Source organism: Frankliniella occidentalis, unplaced genomic scaffold (assembly GCF_000697945.3).
Source record: "Frankliniella occidentalis isolate FOCC.00 unplaced genomic scaffold, Focc_3.1 Scaffold113, whole genome shotgun sequence".
NCBI lineage: Eukaryota > Metazoa > Arthropoda > Insecta > Thysanoptera > Thripidae > Frankliniella > Frankliniella occidentalis.
This window is the reverse complement of record NW_026267241.1, coordinates 838,364-847,659: the sequence shown is the minus strand read 5'-3', so window position 1 is coordinate 847,659 and position 9,296 is coordinate 838,364. Positions and strand designations below refer to the sequence as shown.

The 9,296-nt window shown below is 51.9% G+C and overlaps 1 protein-coding gene across 1 annotated transcript in view; it reads right to left on the bottom strand.

The window, feature by feature from the left end:
- LOC113208517 (plasmanylethanolamine desaturase) overlaps positions 1-9,296 on the bottom strand; it is a 16,834-nt gene that overhangs the window by 6,590 nt on the left and 948 nt on the right. The window lies entirely within an intron of this gene.

Genomic DNA, 9,296 nt, shown 5'->3' with positions numbered 1-9,296 from the left:
CCCCCCCTCCCCCTACTCCAAACCCCTGGCAATCTGCCCGACACCACCACTTTTAAAAGTTTTGATTCCGCCCAGCCGTAGCGCCGACGGGGCGGACGTCTCCGCATCCGAACACGCATCACACGAGCGATGGATCAGAGTCAGCAAGCGAAAATGTTGGTGACGCGAGCATTCCGTCCGATACCAGCAGTGCCAGCGCTCTTCCGCCCAGCCCGATCCTGGCTAAGATGAGGTCCTCCGAAAGTGGTGTGTGACAGTGTGTCACATGCCTCCCCCCTTCCCCCTCCCCCCCATTTCCGCCCTCCTTTTCCCACCCCCACAACGTCCCCCGCGCCCGCGCCGCCCTGCCGCGCTCTCGCTCCGTTCCCCCACGCCCCGCCCTACCTTCCGCTCTGCCCTTTGCCTTCAGTCATCACGGTCATCACACCCGTGGGCTTCGCCAGGCTCCGCGCGGCGCTCAGTGAGGGCCGCTGAGCCCTGAGCTGTGAGGACCTAACTAACCCTAACCCTTTCCGGCCGAGTCCAGACTGAACCAGACCGGTGCAGGGCAGGGCGGCGGCGGTGGCTCTGCTCGCGCCGCGGGCCGCGCTGCAACAGTGGGGCGGGGTCCGCACCGCACTGTGTGGGGCGTGGCGGGGCGTGGCGGGGCGTGGCGGGGCGTGGCGGGGCGTGGCGGGGCGTGGCGAGGCGTGGCGGTGCGTGGCGGGGCGTGGCACCCGTCGTGGGGTGCTAACTAGGCGCGCTATTGGTGACTCTGCGGGGTGCGCGTCGTGACCATGCGGCGAGCAACGCGTAAGGTTAGGCACAGCGCAGCACGCTGTGAGGAGGTTAGGTTGCCACGACATGTCTAAACATGGCAACTATGTAAGACGTGGAAAACTGGCTCAGACAGCAAGTAGAAGCGAAAGAGTTTGAAGCAACCGCGCAATACCGTACCTGACCGAGAACCACCACCCTCGTCGCCGGGAGGTTCGTTGGTTGTCAGTGTCGCCGGAGCCTCGCCCGCCTGCTCACCGCGCAGCCTGCCAGCCCGGCGCGGGTGTCGGATGGGCGGCCTACGCTGCCGGCGCGCTCCGCCAGAGTGGCTGCGGCCGGGCCCCGGGCCGCAGGATCGCGGGCCGCCCGACCGAGTCGCATCGCGTGACTCACGCGGTGGTGCCCCCGGCTCCCCCGGCCGCCTGCCCGGCGCCCCCAGCTGCCTCCTCCCGGCCCCCTGCTCGAGGGGGCTGCCGGGCTCGGCCATCGGCCCCACGACGGCGCGCGAGGGGTGGTCGACGCGGAGGGACTCTCTGCGGCCTTCGCCGCCCTTCGCCCGCTAACCACAACCTATTTCCCACGCGGTCGCGGCACTGATAATCAAAGGGTGCGCACTGTGGGGTGGACATGCAGTCAATGTGCGGCCAAGGCTAGCAGTGATGTCAACTTTGACTACTACTGCTTGAGACTACTACACATATTAGCTAATGTATCGCACGCCTAGTATACGGGGTGGTCCGCAGACCGCTTCCTTTGTTTTGCTTATACTGTGCCGCACACAGGCGTGCGGGCGGGTTGCATAGTCACACATAGGGTATGTAGCTGAGCGTCATTGGCAAGCCCGCCCGCCCGAACCCCTGCATGCGGTACAGTAAAAGGAAAGTAAAGGAAGGGGTCTATGGACCTGTACATTACATATAGGTGTAGCAGTCTCACTCAGTAAACCGTAAACATATGAGTTTCCGGACAGCCCGATGCATCCCGCAACTACCGTCCACCGTCCTCCGAGTCGTGTCTCGTGACCCTGCGCGGCACTACTGCCCCCCTGCCCGACCCGCGACCCGCAGCGCCCGCGATTAAGTGGCGGACGAAAAAGGCAATCGCTCCGACAGAGCGGCGGCGGAACACACGGCCGCAGAGCGCAGCAGAGCGGCGACCTCCGCAAGGTCCTTCCGCAAAACATTATTGCCCCCCACCCCTCCGCCCCGCCACGCCCCGCCACACCCCGGAGCGCAGCCAGGCGGGCGCGACAGGTTTCCAAATGTGGCGATCGGGTGGGAACAGAGAGCACTTGCCGTCGCCTCGGATCGGAAGTACGGAGGCCTTTTATAAGGCGAATTACCATGAACGAGGAGCGTATTATTTGTACCTGAACACTACACAGTCAACAGCCCCCCGACGTGCCGCTTGTTTGACGATGTTCCAGTACTAATTCAATTCTACTGGGCTGATGCATAATGTGTGTGGAAGGGGGATTTACTTTGGGATTTTGTAGTGCGAATTCGGCGAATCGCCAATCTTCTCAGGGCTTGTCAGGGCTAGGGAGAGTGACTGGAGAAAAATCCACAAAATCAATCAAACTTGAGACTCCTTGAAAAAGAAAACGCAAGTCGTGCAGTTCCCCCCATAATTTCGAACAGCACTTCTGCTTTTGCACTCTACGAACGCATGGCGCGACGGCCGGCAGTGTACGCGAGACGATGCCTGCTCGGTGGGCTAAAGGGCGAGGGTGACGCCCAGATATTCGTGCAGTCTGTCATCCTTAGCGCGTCCCCTCTCGCTTTCTACAACGTGTTGTGCACCTGGGCAACCTCTCGGGCCGCCGCCCGCACCGCCCGCACCGGCGCCATCAAAAACAAGTTCCTCGTGCCCGCCGCCGCCGCCCCGCCTCCCCGAGCCGAAGAAGCGCGCGCTGCTCGTAAAACTCCAAACCGCACGGACGGACAACGACGCGCGTGCGAGAGCGAGAGTGAGAGCAAGACGCAAAATAAACCAACGTGAAAAGAGCGAGGAGCAAGCAGCATATACCCGACCCGGCGAGGCGCAGGGGGGCACTTTGCCGGGTAATTGAAATAAAGCGACCGAAATGATATGTTCGACCACTGCCACTGCCACACTACTGGCAGCCAAATAATGCTGAACTCGGTGAACTCGGTGGAAGTATTTATTTAGCTGTTCGATTATTCGCAGACAGTTCTCATTATTTAGTGATCAGCTGCTAGTCCGAATGTCATTCGCCAGAGGAGTGTGGTGCTGGGAGCAGGCCCAAAAAAGTGTACTCATGATTGTGACCATCAGTGTTTCAGATTGTGAGTTTTAGATTATTGTTGGTTAAATATTGAGACATACTATTTTGGAGAATTGTGTCGTGATTGTGTGTCATTGTTTTCGGATTTCGTGTGATTGTTTCCGCTTGTGAGTGATTGTGTCCGTCAAACAATCCGGGGAGCTCTCCCGAGCTGTCCGATCACCCTCCAGGTCCGAGTAAAGCTTACAGGTACCTCCCGGAGGTGTGGACCGTGGGCCATACGCCAGCCGTCGCGCCGATGACGACGCCGTGGCGCTGGTCCAGCTCGTAAGGCCTGGCCGGAAGCGGATCCATGCCCCTAGAGCCAGGCCCTACATACCCCACGGACAGTTACAGCCTTTTAGGCGATTTGTAGTTTTTGTTGTTTCGGGAGCTCGAAAGGGAAGGAGTACAAATATCCTTCACCTCACAGGCCCACCAGAGGAGCTTATAGGAATCGCAGGTTTTACCCCCGAGCGGGTAAGTTTTCTCAGGGTTAATGAAAGCTATATTCACGATGTACTCGATTACGGTGTAAGGGATCATGTGCAGAAACTACGTCCGTCATTCGCCCTTTACGAGCCTGCCAAAGTTAGTTAGGTCGCCCGGCCTTTGCCAGCTCGCATAGCGCCTGCTAGGTAGGCAACATCTTGCCAGCAGCGCGTGCGTGTGTTGCGGGGTGGCCTACCCTGGGTCTCGCAGGCGCTCAGCTCTCGCCAGCTGGATGAAGTTAGTTGCTCTTCGCAATGAACGGATCAGATTGGGAATCAGCAATAGCCACAGGACTAGTGTCACAAACGGGAAAACGGGTCGCATCAGTGAGGGCAAATCACTGTCTGGAGAATTGATACATTTAACACGAAGTGGTCTAGCTCTGACAAGGGAACTCATCTAAGTGTTAGTCCCCGATTTTGTTCCGCCCTGGAGGTTTTGTATAGTGACCGTATTTGAAACGATTGGCAATGAAAATTCGTGCCCAATTTCATATTCGTATTTATAGGGGACATCCATTTTCTCCAGAAATGACTAAAAAAGGCATTTTTTCTGAAAAAACCAAAAATGACCGAGAGTTTATAATTGTATTTGGCCTTAAATCGACTTTTTAAAACTGAATACATACAAGCTGTGGATAATTTTTGGATTTTTCAGAAAAAATGCTTTTTTTTAGTCATTTTTGGAGAAAGTGGATTTCCCCTATAAAATTAAATATGAAATTGGGCACGAATTTTCATTGCCAATCGTTTTGTATACGTTCACCCTACAAAACCCCCAAGGCGGAACAAAATCGGGGACTAACACTTAGATGAGTTCCCTTGTGAGACAATCCGTGTTGAGCGGCTGTACCCCCGAATAACCTGCTGAAGGGGCGACAATATTTGAAGTCCCCTTCGCCTTCCTCACTCCAGGGGGGCACAAGTCTGAGCACGATCCCGCCTCCTAAGTCGTCGGGATCCCACTGGGCACGCGTCGGGCTGCTGGCTCTAATAAGCGGCTTACGCTCCTCACACCTCACACGTCAGTGAGGCGTCGAGAAAGTCGCGACATTCACACAAATCACCCGAATGAGACCCTTCCGTGAGACGCCGTCAATGTCGCCTTTTGCTTGTCGGTGTGTATGGATAGCCACTTATTGTCGAGGCCGAACGTGGGGCGACAGGCCTATACTGTACCCTAAGCAAAGCCTTTTCCGAGGCAGGCAGACAGTCGGTTTTTGAATTTCCGGCCGAAAAGGCGCAATAGTGACAGCCGTTGGGCTGGGCCGGTGGCCAGTGCCCCGGCTCACCTCAAGCCGCCCGTTTCTCTTTAATAGTGCGTGATCGCCTGGCGCGCTGCACTGCTGCTATCGCCCGTCCCGGCCAGGCCCGGCCAGGGCCCCATCAATAATCCAATCTGCGTCAGGGGCCGCCGGAACTGAGCGCAAAGTCGAGCGCTAGAAGCTGCGTCGCGCACAGCACGGTCGAAAGCAGGGACTTCCCTTTCCCCCTCTCTCTCTCTCCCCTTCTCTGTCTCTCTCTGTCTATCTCTTTCCCCCACCCACACTCAAAGAGAGAGAGAGAGAGAGAGAGAGAGAGAGAGAGAGAGAGAGAGAGAGAGAGAGAGAGAGAGAGCTCTGGGCCGGGAGCCAGCCAGCCAGCAGCAGAGAGCGATGCATACGTCAGGATATATTCAGACGTCGAATGCGTTGTCACGCACCGCGATCGGGCCTCATTCGGGTGCCGCTCGGGAGGGCCGCGGGCCGGTCTGGCCGCGCTGCACCTCACAACGTAACGTCCGGCGGGAAAAGGGGGAAGTCCCATGCCTGAACGTCAAGACGGAAAAGAATGTGTAAAGATTCGATGCACACATATTAACTGCCTCGTAAATAAACAAAGTTACTGAATTATTGAGGTTTAGTGTACGTCGACGTCGCAAGCTTGTGTGTGTATTGAAATGAACATCTCCTTATTCAAAGCATGGCAATGGCGTGGCACTTTATATCGTGCTTAACCATTTTGCCACACACGATTTTGACGCTTCATATGGGAAGCTGAGTTGAGGCCGACCCGGGAGAGAGGCCGGCGGTAGTCGACGTTTATAGCGGGCGTGATGCCTTTATGGAGTCCAGTCTCATTCACAGTCACCCAGTCACACCACAGTGACTGCTACTTTCAATGGGTGACGACGGAACGTGGGAGAGGGTTCGTCGACAAATTGAAAAGACATGCGCTTTATTGTTTTAACGTTGGACAGATAGTTTATTGATTCATCTTTCCATTTGGATGTAGAAACACTCGACGCTTCGACCGACCTTCTCCTTTGCGCTATATTTACAAAGGCAAACAAGTACAAAAAATATCAGTATTAGTATGGAAACTAACACTATAGGATTGTGTGGCAGGACACTATATCTGCATTAGTCTGCTTTCTATACAAAAAAGGTGAATTTTCCAGTAAATTAGTAAAAAAGTTAAGGCTATATATTAATCTAAGAAACACAGTCGTTGTTCCAAAAGCAAAATTGGCCATCAGCAAAACCCAACAATTGTGGCCTTCTGCCACATGGCATAATCTAGAAAGTAAACATGAAACAGAGAGTGAAAAATAAAAACAACAGTCTATCAGTCGATTCATAACTTTCCATTTCAAGGGATGGTTCCACACAACATTGAATCACTTTAAGGAAGTAGAAATTCCAGAAAAATTGTTAACTATCCAAAATGCAACTAAAAAAATTATCATCAAGAAAATCTAATGACAAATCTAGAAGCGCTCTCCGGGAGCTCTATGGGTCCAATTTTCATTGCAAATCACATCGAACGGGGATCACAATTGGGAAAGGCTGCTGAACAGCAAGTCTAAACCTATGCCAGTACTATAGACAACATTGGAAAATATTTTGAGCAAAGTTCTTCAGATATGCTCATAATGATTGTTCTTGTTCTAGTCCTGAATTTTACATATTTCCTAAGAAAGAATAAGAGACATAGATTTAATTTCGTGCCAGTACTATCAATGTACGTACATATAAACAATAAATTACGTAAATTTTCGTCGAATCCCATAACGATTTTTAAAAGAATCTAATGATAAATGCGAATAAACTTTTAACATGAAAAGCCTCCACGAAGCTTACAAAACGGCAGTCTGATAGGAATGTGCAAGAAAAACATGTGCCAAAAAAAAAAATCAGACACTGTTCAAGATAACTGTGGTAACGGCATCGTTACTAAGGAAATTATTCAGCAGCAAGAAAATAAACACATACACATCTTAAACATAACGTTTTGCACATCAAACGCAAAACTTACAGGCCAAGTTACTGTGGTCGTGGGAATGACCAACTCGACCGGAACGAAACACGTCACATTTTCTTCCCACAACAAAGTTAAATTTTTTAGCATAAACAATGTAAGTTTTTTGTAAAAAAAACACCGTTAACCGGCCTCAAGTAACGCATTTCCAGACGCGAATGACTCAAGGTGAAGGAAGGCAAACCGACTAAATTCGAGATACTTATAAACTAGAGAACGGATTCCCAGGCAACACAAAAAGGTCGAATGACGTTAATTGTCAACAAGGTGATGTCAAAATGAAGTCAAGCCAACGTCATTTTATTGATGCTATTTTGACATCATTTTGTCATCATGTGACCTTTCTGTGTTCCCTTGGTTGTCTTTCCGTCTGGACTTGCTAACTTGACGCTATACATATATATCAATACTAAGACTAGAATAACACGCAAAAATGTCGGGGATATCCTCCGTGGTTTGCAATTGTAGTCAGAGCAAACGACGATTCGACGAGATCGATACAGAAGACAAAAGTTAAGCCGATTAAACGTCAAATCCAGTTTGCAGTAGCAGCCCTACAATATGGGATTTCCTGTTACAAATATAACAATGTCAAAAAATACGAAATCACAAGAAAAGGCACAGCAAGTCACTAAAGACAAACAATTTAACGTTTGACTCATGGCAACTAAACCACACGCAATAAAGCACTGTCACTTTCATATTTGAGCACCCCCATAATAACAAATGTTTAGCGATGTACTTACAATGCAGGCGATATAGTCTGGTTACCGAAATGAAAATAACGAATGTAGCAATATAGCAACACGTAAAAACACTGTACAAAAGAAATATTGACTTTAAGAGCAAAATCACATCGGCGAATTGTAAAACTAACGCGAGTTGTGCGACACGGACAAACATGTCCCCAGCAGAGTCACACGACAATAATGGTAACAATGGAGCACTAAACGATGAAAACAATGAAGATAACTTTCCACATCGGGCTTCTCTCCCCTCCCCCCTCCCTCCCTTCCCGCACATCTCTATCCTTTTCTTTTTTAGTTTAACAGCTGCTACGCACGGCCTGGTCACGCGAGCTGGCCGCACAATCATAAAAGGAAACAAAGCCACTGCGCTTTACGGGAGATGCAGCCGCCGCCCGGAACCTTGAGGCGCCGTGAGCGACGCGCCACGATGCGAGGGAGACGGCGGCGCGGCGCAGAGCGCAGCAGGTGACTGAGGTGATTATGGGGTCGTTTCCACACCACACAACGTGTGACCTTGAGGGGGGGATACAAATATTATGTGGTCCCAAAAGGACAATCACAGCCGTCTACAGAGACCCCGTGACGTTTGAACCATGGGGTACAAATATTAAGAGGCAACCTAACAGTCCTTTTGAAACCCAAATAATTGTTTGTACCTCCTCTAAAAGTCACGCAGTTCAAGCACGACTTCATCGAGGTGATTATTCAGATTGATCCGCGCGGTGAAGAGGATTGCGCTGCCGTCGCCCTCGCTGCGCAGCGCCACGTCTCACCGCGACCGACGGCAGGAAAAAAAATAAAAATAAAATGAAAACCCCAGTCCGAATCAGCAGACACCGTTAGACACTTTGGGCCGCGGCCGGGCTATGGCCTGGGTCCCCCGCCCACGCCAAGCAGGCCGAGTCGACAGTCGGGGCCGAGCAAGCTCGACGGCCAGCCGAAGGCTCGTCCGCCCCGCGCCCCAGCCCAGGTTACTCGGGCCGCGGCCGTCACCGCGAGCCGTCACTCAGGGGGAACCCCCTTTCCGGACGCGACCTCCGCGAAGACGCCGCGCCGCCGCCGTGCCGCGCCGCGCCGCAGGTCCCGACTATTTTTTTTCCGATGTATTTTTTTTGTCCACGCCTGTCCTGCCGGCGCGGGGGTCAGCAACCTTCGACGAGGCGCAGCACGGCACGGCCGGCACGGCGCCCAGTGCGTTGGCGGGCGCCTCAATGCTACCGGTGGGGCCGCGTTGGCACTTGGGCCCCTCTAACTGTTTGGCGCCGGCGCCACCGAATTTCTTGACGAGGCTGTGAAAAGTTTTCTACAAGCGCGCGCCCACCGTGCGGAAGGAAAGTTACAAAAATATTTTTTTGATTTACTAAGAGCCAGTAACATGCACTACTATAGGGAAAATAAATTAATCTTTCCCAAAGAGAAGTCTACACAAATTGTAAAGACGAGGCTGTTACATCAACACGATATCAAAGCTGTGGTAAGAGTAATAACTGCCCATACATTGTGCTACGTAATTTTTAAACAATACACGTTCTTTTTGGCGATCGCTTTTCCCGACAAGTTTAGCGGTACGGGGAAAACAAGTATAGAGGACAAAATAAAATTAAAAAAACCACCAGCACCATAAAAAGTGTTGTGATTAGTGTGTGTTAACCGCTGCTTTCCTTCTCACACGAAAACAAAATGTACATCATGCGACATAAAATAAAGATACAA